A 17,016-nucleotide genomic window follows, 5' to 3' on the forward strand; every position below is an offset into this window, starting at 1 on the left:
TCTCAGATCAGGTTGGTTCCAAACAAACCGCAGAAGGATGATGAAAGAGGGGGAGCGGGCGAAACAGGCGATACGCTGGCCGCCAGAACAAAGCAGGTGTCCGTATTAATGCATCATCGAGCACTTGGAACCTTCCACCTCGATACATGAGGAGGAGGAGGGGCAAGACGGGGAGGGCGAGCAGAGTGATAGAGCAAAGTCAGTAAAAGACAACCAACTAGAATAAGGAGAAAACAAGTCAACGAGTTACAGCGTGGCGGGCAACCTCATGAACTTCACATTGGGATGAATCATCAGTGGGGATCTTCATTCTGTCTGTGACCAACAGGTCATCTGTTAGGAATTGGCCCTTGTTTCTTAAGAACAGACAGATTCATACACTCCTTTTGTCACTCCGGGAGTTAAGAAGATCAAAACGAAATCGGGACAAAGGGACACATATGGACGTAGCTAATGCGAGGAGCAGTCGTAAACACTGGGGGCCAAAACGACACGACAAAAGAGAGTGATCAAGTTAGTAAGGGGCATAGCATTGGCACCTATAAGGAGCTTCACAGTAATGAAACAACTGCTGATGAGTCACTGTGGCGTTTGGGTTCCTCACTCCTGAAACAGGAGTTTGGTTTTCATGAGACAACAACAGGCAAGAGGCAACAACAACAACAAAAGAGGGGGAGAGATGAAAGAGAGAGGCAAAACATGTGCGGATCAATTGACCGCACCTCAGGGGTGTCTTAATTGAATTCTCCTCTACAGCTGCCACATATTCCTCTGGTTGTAGGTGTCTACTGCATTTGCATAAATGTGCCTCCAATTTGAAGCCGAAACAGAGGTCGAGAGGCACCCACAAAACGACAAAAAACATCCAACCAGAAAACAGGGATTTAAACTAGGGATAAGGTTGATTCTAGGAGTAAAACCTGGGATGTTATTGAGAAGTACATTAGAAAAAAAGATCCTTCTATCCACACAGAACCCCCATTGTGTGGTTTTTGGATAAACACTGATAAAAACAAGGTTAAATAATTCACTGTGCGATTTAACATGTTCCATCATACCGTTAATTCCCTTCCAGATACTCCCCAGCTGTCTCTCGTCTTGTTGTTCTCTTTCAGTGTAGCAATGTCTGAGCGTCCTGGGTGTCTAACTCACATCAGGTTCCCTGTCCCATGAGATTTGTTGGTTTTTTTCAAGCCCTGTTTCATCACAACGCTGCTATTTTTAGGCCCCAATTTTTTTTTTTTTTGTAAATCTGGTCACAGAAATCAGGCTCCATTCAGGAGAGGGCCTTTGTAGAACTTAAATACACCCAATGTGTCCTTCAACAAAGACCTCTCCTTTAAACCCTCCCTTTAATGCTTTAAGTTTAGGATTGTTAGTTGGGTATGTGGGTGGGTTTTCTTTTTTTTTAGGCATTAGACCGGCTAGCTATTGAGCGCCACAGTGTCTATAAAAATTCATCAGGATTAAAATGACCTCAGACGCAAAACGAAAGTTCCTAAAGTACCCAAAATGGGGGCTGTATCTTTTTGGACACATTCTCCAGGACTTGGGAACAGGATTGCTTCCTGACAAAGTGTCCCTGCCTTGACAATGAGCAACTTTCAGCCCCACACAGGGTCTGCCTTTAGAGTTGGAGAGGGAGACGTATTTCACATATCAATCAAAGACGAGAGAAAGACCCTCGTCGGGGTAAAAGTGGCCCTTCAGAAAACCTGAACAGATCAAAATGGAGTAAACGCTATTCTCCTCTTATTGTGGCCATTCAGCTGTGTTTTATCAGATGAGGGAAGTATGTACGTGAAAGAGGGCCCTCATTCTTAATCATATTTCTCTTCCCGTTGTCGTAAGGGAGGACGGGGCATGACAAAGAGAATGAAAAGCATCTCATCAGGTCAGGATTTCCAGTGTGACCGATATCTTTAGTTGATCAACAACATAGGAAGACTTTTTCACACTTCAGTCATTTAAGCAGGGCGCTCTTATCCGGACCCTCTTACAGTAGTGAGCGCAAACCTTTGTCGTACTGGTCCCCTCGTGGGAATCAAACCAACAACCCTGGCCTTGCAAGTGCCATGCTCTACCAGCTGAGTCACGCGGATTACGCAAGTGGAATTAAATCAGAGTGGCTAGAACGCGATGTCAGCGGGACCGTCTCCGTTGAGCGTGTATACCGTACCGTATGTTTACATATATACAGTATATACATATATACAGTATATATACAGTATATACAGTATGTATGTGTTCTTTACACACCCAGTGCAGTTAGTTGGTGTAACGAGCACACGGCGTGTAGATCAGGCCACCCCTGCCAGCCACTGAGCCAGCCAGTCGCACCACTGTCGCTAATCAAGCAAAAAATAAAACGAATGGCGTGTCTGCGTTGGTAATTCCAAATGGCATTTGACTACCTCAGCCTAGATTTATGATACACATATAAATATAGTATTTCTGGACAGGTGGATTAATGGGTCTCCTCAAAGGGCTTCTTTATAGGTCAGTGCCTGCAACGTTGTCTCAGCAACGCTACTGTAATCCCCCCCCCCCCCCAACAAAAATCACCTCATCTGCGCCTCAATTCATTACAGCACAGAAGGAGAGGAACACAGAAGGGGTAAGAGCACAGTGCTGAGAAAATGATGCCTCTAGTGAGTAATGGAGAGACTTAGACATGGGCCTCCATCACATGCTGTATCTGATCTACTTCCACTGTGAACACGCACGCACAAGCCACTGCACGCGTTAATGTGTGTAAATCTGTGTCATCGTGTGAATTTATGGATTTCTGTAAGTGGGTGGGTATGTAGTAGTATGAAATTGCATTAGTAGCTCCTGTATTCGTTCAACATACAGCGTGAGTGGGATTTTGAAATTGGGATGTTCTGAATTTGTAGAATTGGGGACAAGGCAGCCTTGGACAGGGGCATGACACAGACTTATCTTAAACCTAATTAGATCATGATAATAGCTTTAGGGCCTCGGTGATGAATGGCTGGCCTGTGGATCGGAACCCTTTCTTCCGTTTTAGGTTGCGCACGGTGGTTCAGCCTTAGATTTGCAAAGCAGACAGAGCCTAAATGTTAGTACGGTAAGATTTGTGTCAGTTTACAAGTAAAGGCTTTGTATGGGTCTAGCAATGATCTCATCATTTACCCGTTGTTTTTGTGTTGGCACGTCTGTTTGGCATTTCATCTGCCCTCTGCAAAGTGCACACCACCCGTACCAGTATCGTCTCCCGTGACATCAGAGATTCCATTAACACCCTGAAACCCTGGAGGGTAAACCCGGTTCACTGTGTGTTAGTGATGGGTCATTCTGTCGTTTCATTCTCCTTTAAAGCCATGGCTTCTCTTCTGAGCCTCCGTCCTGTAGCGCTAGTCAGCCAGCCCAACGTTTTCCCAACCCTCCCTCACCTTGCATTCCCAACCGCCATCCACTTCCACGTTCCACGTTCCACGTTTCATTCTTCTGTTTTTTTTCTTAAAAAAATATTTAAAAAACATGACATTCCTCTTGGGGGGGAAACTTTTCCCCTCAGTGTCAGCTGGGTCATGACGAGTTAATGTTGCTAGGCGACATCTATCTTTTTCCAACACCTTGAGGGCATCTTTTAAATGAAGGAATTTGGTCATTATGTGACATTAACCTCATTAGAAAACAGTCTTTAACTGCTCGGAGATTAAATTGATTTACAGCTGCCATTTCCACTACTGCTCTCGATCAACTGTTAAACTATCCTTTTTATGGGCCCAGACTCCACTGTGTGCCTATCCTCTCCCTCCCGCTCCTTGTATTAATGCCAGGTATGTATTCCTATAAAGGAGGTGGGAAACTTGTTTTATGCCACTGTGGTGTAATGTGAAAAATCCCCTACATAAGTGAGCCTCTCCCAGGCGCTCACAATAGAGGAATATGATCTGGTGTGTTGGCGCGGTGAATCCATCCGCTCCGTTTGTGTGGCTAAATGTCATCGCTGCGCCTCTCTGCTCCTGACAGCTCAGGTTTATGTGGCCGTTTAAGCCCAACCCGCACGCTGTAGTTCTTTGACAAATCAATAACCCTACCATTTCTGTGCACCATCCGGTCCCTCCATCTGGGAGAATTGACCCGCGTGGATGGAGTGATCCAGCCATCCTTTCACCGCACTTTTGACACATAAATAAAATGGGTCCTTTTTTTCTGTCTCAATTGGCCACAGTGTTGATCGTGAGGAATATGGCGCAGGTCACATGGTAGCATCGAGGGGGAGACTGGAGCTAGGAGTCGGGTGGCTGCTATCGCTCACTGGCGCCCCACAAAATCCCTGGGACTTTCCAGCAACGCATTTATTAGAGTGAATGAGTCCGTTCTAAAGAATGGCATTACAAAATAATGTGATCACTAAATTATTTAAGGATTTTTTTTTGCCATAATGCTTCACTTTATAACCACAGAACTATGTACACCCTCACACACACACACACACACACACACACACACACACACACACACACTGAATTATAGCACATCCATTTAATGTCCTCGTCCAAATTTAGAAAAGGAAAAGATGAGGGAAGGTGGATGGGTGGTGCAGAGAAGATGGGGGGTGGTGCAGAGAAGTCGAGGGGTGGTGCAGAGAAGGTGGGCGTGGAGCAGAGAAGGTGGGGGGTGGTGCAGAGAAGTCGAGGGGTGGTGCAGAGAAGGTGGGGGTGGTGCAGAGAAGGTGGGGGTGGTGCAGAGAAGTCAAGGGGTGGTGCAGAGAAGGTGGGGGTGGTGCAGAGAAGGTGGGGGGTGGTGCAGAAAAGGTGGGGTGGTGCAGAGAAGGTGGGGGGGTGCAGAGAAGGTGGGGGGTGGTGCAGAGAAGTCATGGGGTGGTGCAGAGAAGGTGGGGGTGGTGCAGAGAAGTCGAGGGGTGGTGCAGAGAAGGTGGGGGTGGTGCAGAGAAGGTGGGGGTGGTGCAGAAAAGGTGGGGTGGTGCAGAGAAGTCAAGGGGTGGTGCAGAGAAGGTGGGGGTGGTGCAGAGAAGGTGGGGGTGGTGCAGAAAAGGTGGGGTGGTGCAGAGAAGGTGGGGGGGGTGCAGAGAAGTCATGGGGTGGTGCAGAGAAGGTGGGGGTGGTGCAGAGAAGTCGAGGGGTGGTACAGAGAAGGTGGGGGTGGTGCAGAAAAGGTGGGGGGTGGTGCAGAGAAGTCAAGGGGTGGTGCAGAGAAGGTGGGGGTGGGGCAGAGAAGGTGGGGGTGGGGCAGAGAAGGTGGGGGTGGTGCAGAGAAGGTGGGGGTGGTGCAGAGAAGTCGAGGGGTGGTGAAGAGAAGGTGGGGGTGGTGCAGAGAAGTCGAGGGGTGGTGCAGAGAAGGTGGGGGTGGTGCAGAGAAGGTGGGGGTGGTGCAGAGAAGGTGGGGGTGCTGCAGAGAAGTCGAGGGGTGGTGCAGAGAAGGTGGGGGTGGTGCAGAGAAGGTGGGGGTGGTGCAGAGAAGGTGGGGGGTGCTGCAGAGAAGTCGAGGGGTGGTGCAGAGAAGGTGGGGGTGGTGCAGAGAAGTCGAGGGGTGGTGCAGAGAAGGTGGGGGGTGGTGCAGAGAAGTTGAGGGGTGGTGCAGAGAAGGTGGGGGTGGTGCAGAGAAGGTGGGGGGGTGCAGAGAAGGTGGGGGGTGGTGCAGAGAAGTCGGGGGGTGGTGCAGAGAAGTGGGGGGGAGGTGCAGAGACGGTGGGGGTGTGGTGCAGAGACGGTGGGGGGTGGTGCAGAGAAGGTTGGGGGGGGGTGCAGAGAAGTCGGGGGTGCGGTGCAGAGAAGGTGGGGGGGTGGTGCAGAGAAGGTGGGGGGTGGTGCAGAGAAGTCGGGGGGGGGCGGTGCTGTGAAGGTGTTGGGGGGGCGGTGCAGAGAAGGTGTTGGGGGGGCGGTGCAGAGAATGTGTTTGGGGGGCGGTGCTGTGAAGGTGTTGGGGGGGGCAGTGCAGAGAAGGTGTTGGGGGGCGGTGCAGAGAAGGTGTTAGGGGGGCGGTGCTGTGAAGGTGTTGGGGGGGGCGGTGCAGAGAAGGTGTTGGGGGGGCGGTGCTGTGAAGGTGTTGGGGGGGCGGTGCTAACTCCATCACGCGACTACATTTAGGTGTCAGGCTCCTCTAGCCATCCTGACTTTAATATAAATAGATACAGTGCCTTGCGAAAGTATTCGGCCCCCTTGAACTTTGCGACCTTTTGCCACATTTCAGGCTTCAAACATAAAGATATAAAACTGTATTTTTTTGTGAAGAATCAACAACAAGTGGGACACAATCATGAAGTGGAACGACATTTATTGGATATTTCAAACTTTTTTAACAAATCAAAAACTGAAAAATTGGGCGTGCAAAATTATTCAGCCCCTTTACTTTCAGTGCAGCAAACTCTCTCCAGAAGTTCAGTGAGGATCTCTGAATGATCCAATGTTGACCTAAATGACTAATGATGATAAATACAATCCACCTGTGTGTAATCAAGTCTCCGTATAAATGCACCTGCACTGTGATAGTCTCAGAGGTCCGTTAAAAGCGCAGAGAGCAACATGAAGAACAAGGAACGCACCAGGCAGGTCCGAGATACTGTTGTGAAGAAGTTTAAAGCCGGATTTGGATACAAAAAGATTTCCCAAGCTTTAAACATCCCAAGGAGCACTGTGCAAGCGATAATATTGAAATGGAAGGAGTATCAGACCACTGCAAATCTACCAAGACCTGGCCGTCCCTCTAAACTTTCAGCTCATACAAGGAGAAGACTGATCAGAGATGCAGCCAAGAGGCCCATGATCACTCTGGATGAACTGCAGAGATCTACAGCTGAGGTGGGAGACTCTGTCCATAGGACAACAATCAGTCGTATATTGCACAAATCTGGCCTTTATGGAAGAGTGGCAAGAAGAAAGCCATTTCTTAAAGATATCCATAAAAAGTTTGCCACAAGCCACCTGGGAGACACACCAAACATGTGGAAGAAGGTGCTCTGGTCAGATGAAAGCAAAATTGAACTTTTGGCAACAATGCAAAACGTTATGTTTGGCGTAAAAGCAACACAGCTGAACACACCATCCCCACTGTCAAACATGGTGGTGGCAGCATCATGGTTTGGGCCTGCTTTTCTTCAGCAGGGACAGGGAAGATGGTTAAAATTGATGGGAAGATGGATGGAGCCAAATACAGGACCATTCTGGAAGAAAACCTGATAGAGTCTGCAAAAGACCTGAGACTGGGACGGAGATTTGTCTTCCAACAAGACAATGATCCAAAACATAAAGCAAAATCTACAATGGAATGGTTCAAAAATAAACATATCCAGGTGTTAGAATGGCCAAGTCAAAGTCCAGACCTGAATCCAATCGAGAATCTGTGGAAAGAACTGAAAACTGCTGTTCACAAATGCTCGCCATCCAACCTCACTGAGCTCGAGCTGTTTTGCAAGGAGGAATGGGAAAAAATGTCAGTCTCTCGATGTGCAAAACTGATAAGAGACATACCCCAAGCGACTTACAGCTGTAATCGCAGCAAAAGGTGGCGCTACAAAGTATTAACTTAAGGGGGCTGAATAATTTTGCACGCCCAATTTTTCAGTTTTTGATTTGTTAAAAAAGTTTGAAATATCCAATAAATGTCGTTCCACTTCATGATTGTGTCCCACTTGTTGTTGATTCTTCACAAAAAAATACAGTTTTATATCTTTATGTTTGAAGCCTGAAATGTGGCAAAAGGTAGCAAAGTTCAAGGGGGCCGAATACTTTCGCAAGGCACTGTATAAATCAACATGCTGGGCACTGTGTTTTACCTGCTATCAACATATGAGCGCTACATATTCACCCACACCTCCTCAACATACGTAGGGGGTGACGGTGAAGGCATTTTCTGCAGCCGGGTTAGAAATAGCTGCTAGGTGAACTAACCTTGGTGTGGCATGCCAGGGGCCCCACCTCCAGAGTGTCCACTGCTGCCCTGCCACTCTCCCCCTGTGACTTGCCTCCTGGCTGGGTTGCTGCAGTCCTGTATGCCACCACCACCACCACCCAGGCTCAGCTCAGGGCTGCTGCCACACACAGCCCCTCTAGTCAGATCCTCTGGTGCCTAATTAGGGAGGAGGGATGGCGGAATGGAGGGATGGAGGGAAGGAGAGCCAGCTTGGACTTTAAGAGACTAACCCACCTCTGCCATAACGGAGCACTTATGGGATTAAAGGGGCATTAGCGTTGATATGCCCATGTAGGCCGTCTGTATATTTATATAGGGCCAGATGATGCAAACTGAGAGGCAGCCACGACAACTGGTGTCTGTGCACTCATCATTATCATAATCACCTTCATCATCATCATGTTCATCATCATCACCCCACACAGATTGCATCATGGGAATAACTGTGTGGTGCCACCAGACATGTGGGGCTTATTCCATGTGAGTGACACTCTTTCTCCGCTCTCTCTCTCTCTCTCTCTCTCTCTCTCTCTCTCTCTCTCTACCCCTCTCTGTCTACCCCTCTCTGTCTACCCCCTCTCCTTCCCTCACACTCGCTCTCTCTTTCTCTCTCTCTCCCTCTCTTAACCCCCTCTCCTCCTCCCCCCTCTCTCTAAATGCCTGACTCATTCCAGAGTCTCAGACAGACTGTGACGCTCTGCTTAGCTCTGGTCTGGTCTACTCTGGGTCCTGGAAGGAAATTGCTGAGCCTCCACCCCCCCTCACCCCCTCCTGGAGGATTTCCCCTATTAAGAGGGAGAGCCGATGTGAAGGACCTAGAGGAGGAAAAGGTGAGTCTACTGTACGGTAATAACCCCAGCACACAATCGCTCCTCTTCTCTGTTATCTATCTGTCTGAATCTCTCCATTGACTGATCCATTTATGGGGACATTTTTAAAAAAAAAGGTACTTTTCAACTGTAACCTTCCAGTCTTGGTCCCCGTACGGTCCCGGAGAGAACATTTCATTCATGCACATACAACATGCAGAAAATATTCATCACACGGAGTGCATATTAAAGTCGGTAAATAACATTGTGACAGTTTGTTATTTACAACCTAAAAGCTTTTTTTCTCCTGAAATGTAATCAGACATTAGTAAATATGCTGACTCAGAAAGGCTCGTTTTCGCCAACTGTTTATTGGTTACTCTCCGCTTATTTATGTGCGTCCTACTAAACAAAGACCTCCCAGCAAAACAAAGAACAACAGTGTTAAACGTTGCTGAGTATTTGATCTTGACATGTCTAAGTGACCACAGCTATCCCAACTACAGAGGGCTGGATGAGTGTTGTGGTCAGTGGCAAATGCTGTGTGTTGCCGTGTTGCGCTATACTAAAACTCTGTCCCATATCGTTTGGCTTTGAAACGGTTTCATTTCGATTGTCTCTGCTTGGAGCCGGACACTTGAGACAAAAGAAAGGAATACAAAATAAAAGCTCAAATACACATTATCCTTAAATGGAGTAGGATCAATTCTGGAACAAAGCATTTGAGAAGGGAAAAATACATATGTGGGGGGGGACTGTCTTTTGATGTAAAGTGTTGACAGCTGTGCTTGGTTCTGGGAGTGCGGGGGTCGGAGTGTGGTTTGACTCCGGGGTCAGGTGCCCCCCCCCTCCCCCACTGCCCGCCACAGCTGCCCCTTGCTAAATGGAAACGAGATGTGATATTGTTCTGTTCTAGTCATCACGGCCATCTGATGTCAATTTCACACAGTGGTGGGACCCTCCACAAGCTGGTCCATAACACCAACCACACTAGTAATAAACAAAACCAAGATAAAAACACACACACACCCTTCCTCTCTGTGTCTCGCTGTCTCTCTCTCTCTCTCTGTCCTCTATCTCTTCCTTTCCCTCTGTTACAGTCTCCCGATCTATCTCTCTCTCCCTCCCCCTCTATCCACACTGGGATAAGTCATGAGGAAATTGATGCCCATGTTTCGTGCGACCACCTGTTCATTCTGGATACAAGTCTAAGAACCCAGTAAGGGTTAACCCTCTTTGGGGAGCGAGTGGGGGAGGTTGTTGGCACCCCAGTCAGAAACGTGCCCCCACGAGTGGCAGGCTGGCTCAGAACGTCCGGCTTGGTGGGACGGGAGCCCACTCCTGGACCGCTCCACATCTTCCCCCAAATCCTCCAGTCACTCCAAAGGGAGTCAGCATGCTGCCCCTCCATTACCCCCCCGCCCCCCCCCCCCCCCCCTCCACCCCATCCTATCCCAACTAGGCCATCATTGTCTCGGTCAATTTATATGAATCTATCTACGTTTGGAAGGACTCTTACTGTATGAAACCACAATGTTCTCGAAGGCTGCATGATCACCAACACGGGTAGACTATTATTCGTGAAAAACCAAATAAATATAACATTTAATATGATATCACATTTCATTTATATTTGTTGAACCCATTGGCTGTAGGTGTGATGACTGAACGTGATGTCTGGAACCACCCGGCAAACAGTGTGCACTTGAAGCACACAAGTCCGAACACAAGCCACTAGCGAACAATGGAGGGGAAGCGGCGCTGTGTTTCCCGTAAGCGTGAGAAGACTCTACAGCATGTCCAAATCACCTCACGCCACCACCATCTTGCCACTACTCATCAAACTCACACAAAGTCATAAGACCGAAAAATAGGAAACCATTCTCACAAAAAAAAAACTTCATAATCATCTCCTGAGAGAAAATAGCGATCTTCTCTTTCAACTGAAAAAGGACAAATATTTTAAGAGGCAATGAATTTTGGTGGAGCTGAATAGGATGTTGGTACATGTTTTACTAAAGGAAATATAATGGCATACTATTATTAGATCACATTAATCATGACTGTGCCAAAGGCACTGACAGCAGCACTGAAAAGGATTGAAAATGTTGGTAATGGATATAAATTACCCATTGTGTGATAAAAGGATTTCTTCACTAAGAAGGTAGGGATAAAACAGAAATCTTCTGAATGCATGTGTATAAAATATTGAATAATACAGGTTATCGGAGTGGGATTAACATTTTAAGGGAATCGGATAGTAATAGTGCGAGAACGAAAAGTGGATTAAATCCATCCGGTTAGAGAGGAGAGAGTGGCGAGGTAGGAGAGTTGTTTTGACAGAGGTCTGTCAGTTGGCACGGCGATAATGAGTCACATCTCTCTTATACGGTTATTTATTGCCGACTTGGCTAGCAAACAAAAGATCAATAATTTGGAGCAAATCTAATGTTGTCCCTGGCGCTAATGTGGTCATCCATCACATCTGCCATCTTTATGTGGGAGATGGACTGAATTTGTGTTTATTTGAGATCAAATGCAATTATAGCATATAGCTTTAATAACATCTGAGCCCCCCTGTGAATATGTGTGGGTTTTTTATCATGTGTATGCATATACAGTAGGCTTGTGAGATGTGTCACATATGTGTAAATTATAATATATTTACTGACATAAGACGTGTTCTAAACATTTTGTCCACATCAATCTTCATTTCGTTCCACAGTCCCACATTTTGAAATATGAAGTGTGTCAACAGTCCATCCCCCACAAGATACAAACATCCCTTCACACAAATACACACGCAGCACGGCCAGTCCCCCATTGAGACAACACAGAGCTAGTGAGGAGATCCCTCACTGACAACAAGCCCTGGGTGAGCCAGCCTAAGTCCACCTGGGCTCTGTCTGACTGTCAGCCTCTCAGAGTGAGGTATGAGTCTGGCGAATGACAGACAGAGGTCATCTGTCACAGAGGATCCCTCCTGCCTAGGTGTTGCCCCACGGCAGGCACACCTCCGGAGAGGGGCAGGACCCTCGCAGGTAGACTAATAAGCCCAGGCAGAAGACACAGGAAGAGGCCCCACAGAGCCCCATAGCACCTCCTCACACGACATCCCTCTCCCACCGTCACAGGCGCAGGACACTAACCTGACAACCTGCACTGCGCTTGATGTCTGGTGTACACCACGAGCCAAATAGAAGCCATTTAAACTGGTACAGTCCTTAAAAAAAATTCATCAATTCAAATTGTAGATAGGTGTTGGTTTTGAAATGAATGGGGAATATGGAAATGTCAGTTGGGTCCAATTTCTCAGTCTCACCTCTAAGTGGTATAAAATAAATACAGTAAGCATGTTCCTCACCTAACGTGTTTTCTTTGGGTCTTCTAATTGACATCCGTAGATCACTGGAAAAGCAACAGAGAGAGAGAGAGAGAGAGAGAGAGAGAGAGAGAGAGAAGAGAGAAAGAGACAGAGAGAGAGAGAGATAGAGAGAGAGAAAGAGAGAGAGAGAAAGAGAGAGACAGAGAGAGAGAGAGAGAGAGAGAGAGAGAGAGTGAGTGTTAATGACACACCAACAGACTCGTCTCCAAGAGCAGCATCATAAATTTCGCACAAACAGGAAATCATTAGCACCACAGATAAAAACAGATCAGGATCTCAGTTCAATACAATCAAATACATCCTGTCTATCGCATTACAAGAAAACACTGAGAGAGAATACAACTTGAGAAACATGGGTTGGCATCATCTTAGGGATTTAGAGGTTAGTTAGTAAATAGTAAAGACGGATTGAACAATAAACTAGGAAATGTATGACGATACGGTAATGGAGAAATAGGCTAGTCTACAGCCTAGACTACAGACATCGCACCCAAAAGTCCCTCATAGCGAGCTCCAGAGTTTTGCCAGGGGATTTCATGAAACTAAACAGTATGTCAAAGATCTCCACAACATAAGATGTCTCCCCTAAACACCACTGTCATGTTCCCTTCGCTTTCCTTTCTTCCCTTCTCAGACACGACTTTGAGTAGAGGAAAGAGGTTTTCCCTGAGCGTTTTTTAAGATGTCATTTTTAAACATACATATCAAAGCTCCAGAATGACGGATGTTTAACTTCTGCGACTCTGCTTTCGTACAATGTGGCTTTGAGCAGGGAAGGAACTCAAAAGACGCTCTGAGATCTCTTTGCGATCCACATCCTTGGGCCGACTGGCAATACATCATTTGTATTGATGCAATATTAAATTTCAATATCGCATGTCAAAAGGTAGAAAATGATAGATCATAGCCTAACTAAATGAATTATTAAAGGGGTGTGCTGGCTGTGCTATCGGCTTCTCTTTACAATCAACTGTGTCTGAAAAGTACAGTTTGATACTGGCAGCATTTCAACTTTATTTTTTTCTCTCCTAGTTTTCTTTTCTCTCTCTTAAGTTTTGGATCAATCAAATTGTACTTGTCACATGCGCCGAATACAACCTTACAGTTAAATGCTTACTTACAAGCCCTTAACCAACAATGCAGTCTTAAGAAAAATAAGTGCTATGTAAATAAATAGATCATAAAAAATGAAAATAAATGTTTGAAATAAAAGTAACAAATAATTAAAGAGCAGCAGTAAAATAACAGTAGTAAGGCGATATACAGGGGGGATCTTCACAGAGTCAATGTGCGGGGGCACCGGTCAGCTGAGGCAATTGAGGTAATATGCACATGTAGGTAGAGTTAAAGTGACTATGCATAGATAACAAACAGAGAGCAACAGCAGCGTAAAAGTGTGTGGGGGGGGGGGGGGGTGAAAATAGTCTGGGTAGACATTTGATTAGCTGTTCAAGAGTCTTATGGCTTGGGGGTTGAAGCTTTTGGACCTAGACTTGCCACTCCGGTACCGCTTGCCGTGCGACGGCAGAGAGAACAGTCTATGACTTGGGTGGCTGGAGTCTTTGACAAATTGTAGGGCCTTCCTCTGACACCGCAAGGTATAGTGGTCCTGAATGGCAAGATGCTTGCCTCCAGAAATTTGAGGGCCTTCCTCTGACACCGCCTGGTATAGAGGTCCTGGATGGCAGGAAGCTTGGCCCCAGTGATGTACTGGGCCGTACGCACTACCCTCTGTAGTGCCTTGCGGTCGGAGGCCGAACAGTTGCCATACCAGGCAGTGATGGAACCAGGTAGGATGCTCTCGATGGCGCAGCTGTAGAACATTTTGAGGATCTGAGAACCCATGCCAAATCTTTTCAGTCTCATGAGGGGGAATAGGCTTTTTCGTGCCCTCTTCACGACTGTCTTGGTGTGTTTGGACCATGTTAGTTTGTTGGTGATGTGGACACCAAGGAACCCGAAGCTCTCAACCTGCTCCACTACAGCCCTGTCAATGAGAATGGGGCCGTGCTCGTTCCTCCTTTTCCTGTAGTCCATAATCATCTCCTTTGTCTTGATCACGTTGAGGGAGAGGTTGTTGTCCTGGCACCACACTAGCAATGAACCTGGATTTGTGTCACCTAAAAATGTCAGAAAATCTAAAAACCAATTGAGCACTACTAACAATAATCAGACCTTTCCAGTTAGTAATTGTCTGTCCTGTTTCAATGAAAACTGTTTCCGAAGCACTACATTTGCTGCCAAAGAATGAAGAGCAGGATTGATATAATGACATATTTTGAGTGGTATGAGTTGTGTTTTCATTGAAATACATTATGTCCCTGGAGCTTTATCTCTCTATTTCCCCTGGTAAAACCCTGAAACCCTTTTTTTGTTTGTTTTTGATTTGCCCATATTACACATGGCCTCCATTCTAGGTCAAATCTGTATCAGAAGTTCATGCATTTACAACAGAAGCCATGTGGAACAGTTCAGAGCTTGTGATTCTACCAGGGAGCCAGAGGGTCTGAACCTCTTATGATCCTTGTACTTTAAAGGGTTGGAACAATGGAATAAAAGATAAAGAAGTGTTAATGGTACATTTAAAGGAGTATTATGGTCAGGGAAAATACTAGTGGCACACTGACACCCGAAGATATAGTACATCACGGTTAGTATATTCAGTGGCGTGTATTCATGAGGCCAAGGGAAGCCAGGCTTCCCCAAAAACTTTACCAAGAAAAATAAATCATATATACAGTATATGTCATGTATCTTTCGTCTTTTTATGTTTCATCACTTTCCTAAAATTCGCAAAAGGCTGACTGTAATCTCACCAGAGAACGCATCTGCGGCGAGCGAAACAGTGCCCCTCTGTCTCTTTATATGTCTATTTGATGCTTTCTGGTCAAAAAGAGTATGACATTGTTGCAGCCTGTAGCATTAAATGAAAGAGAAGCCAGCAAGCATTTGGCCTCCCTTTATCATTTTTTTTTTAATAAAATAATAGCCAATCAGCAATGAGCTACACTAAGTGAACTCAACTGTGAATGGTCCTGGCACACCAAAAATAAGTGTCAAGGGAAGCCAGTTTGGATTTGGCTTCACACCAATCACATCAAAAGCAAAACATAATTGACAGAAAAAAACTTGAATTGTTGCATCTCGTTATGACGATGTCCTCCGGAGGCTTGCTGGCTAGCTAAAAGTGTCCCTTTCCTATATTAAATGGACGGAGATAGAGATTTGGACTGGTGGTTTTACTTCATTCTCTGTACTGGCCAATGATTTTAATGACAATTTTGATCCAACCATAAATGTATATATTGTGCTCCTGGCCTGAGAGGATGGAAGTTCAATATGTAGCTAGATGTAGTAGGCTAATGTTAACTAGTTGGCTCATCATTGCCCATGAAAGGAAGTAAGGCAAGCGAGCAAAGCTAAAAAGCATGTACTGTATGAGTCATAGACTGTTTCATCAACATGAAAGAGAGGAGGATGGCATTGGCGTTTCAATACAAGTAGGGTGAGTCAACATGTTTTTTCTACTTGCACGAACGCACGCACACACACACACAAGCACACGAACACGCACACACACAGAAATCAGACTATGGACAACCACATTATATTTAGCTTATGTTGATTGGACTAAATCGTTTTTGGTATCTTTTAGTTGTCACTGTATTAGACTAAGCATAGGTGATTTGATGATGTTGAAATGTTGAAGTTGAAATGGGGCTGGAATAGTAGAGGCAGCTCCTGTTTTCTTTGAGACTGGTGGTAACACTCCGTGGTTCTAAATCAACAGTTGTTTAGAAGTCAGAAACATTAACCTGCTTGTCCATGCTGTCGGATATGTGACTGTTTGTTAAATGCAATATACTTTGTGGACTTCACCGGACAGAGGTTGCTCTCCGCTTTTGTGATGAAACAAAAGTGTGGTTGAGTTTATTCTGCCACAGTGTCTTCTTAATGCCTCGGCCTTTAGGCCTATATATCACGGTGTCAAAGCATATGAACTAGCAGGTTATAGAGCAAACAACACAATTATCACAGCACATAGGTTGTAATCTGCTTTTTTAGTGTTGGGGGTGACAATGACATCATCACCTCTGAATGTTTTAATTGGAGGGTCCAGATTGTTGTACTGGTGACCCCGCAGAAGCCATGGCCACCATTAGCGTCCAGATCGCATGCTAACAAACAGAATCTTTGCATTGTTAGCTGGCGAAAATTCAATTTGAGCTCTTTGTCTGCCTGATGCCTTGCCCTAACGATGGTCTCTTTTTTTTTCTTAAACAACAGAACACAGAGGAGTCGTTAGGACCCTCTCTTCATTACTTCAAAAAACCAATCATTAGACACCAGAGTATATACGTAATTAGAAAATCACTTCCTTTGCAATCCTGGCTAAGTAGTTTACATACTGTAATTACAGGGACAAAATCAATTTTTAATCATTTCACTGATTGGGCTCATCAGCTCAGTAGGAACATTGTATCCTGCTTGTTGTGCGAAAGCAACATCTGGGCTAAAACAATTACCCCTTTGTGTTCCAAAACTATTCAGAAACAGGCTTTCTGCAGCACCCGATGACTGTCATGTAGCCCGACTGCAGCCATCTCCCCCTGCCCTTGACTTGAGCATGGAGGATCGCGTTTAAAGCCTTATAAATCAATACTCTATAATAAGCTGCTCTTGAGAAAAAGCAGCATACTGCTTTTTCTAACACCTTTAGTTTTGTCTTCCTGTTGTTGTCGGTGGTGGTGTTTTTTTGTTGTTGCTGCTTTTCACACAAATAAAAAGAGAAACATATTTCAGTTTTTTTCCCCTGAATAAATATCCCCTTTCTTAATATGTGTTCCATTCAGCTTGCAAATAGAGTATTGTTCATATCTCATGTTCACAAAGCAAATCTGTGACTTTATGATAATTACT

The 17,016-nt window shown here is 45.7% G+C and overlaps 1 protein-coding gene across 5 annotated transcripts in view; it reads right to left on the reverse strand.

Moving 5' to 3' along the window:
• znf536 (zinc finger protein 536) overlaps positions 1–17,016 on the reverse strand; it is a 191,302-nt gene that overhangs the window by 151,750 nt on the left and 22,536 nt on the right. For all 5 annotated transcript variants that reach the window (XM_036980615.1, XM_036980613.1, XM_036980616.1 and 2 more), the window contains exon 3: positions 12,076–12,119. The gene's annotated coding sequence lies outside the window, so the exon portion shown is untranslated. The remainder of the gene's footprint in view (positions 1–12,075; positions 12,120–17,016) is intronic.

This window comes from Oncorhynchus mykiss, chromosome 6 (assembly GCF_013265735.2).
Source record: "Oncorhynchus mykiss isolate Arlee chromosome 6, USDA_OmykA_1.1, whole genome shotgun sequence".
Classification (NCBI taxonomy): Eukaryota; Metazoa; Chordata; class Actinopteri; order Salmoniformes; family Salmonidae; genus Oncorhynchus; species Oncorhynchus mykiss.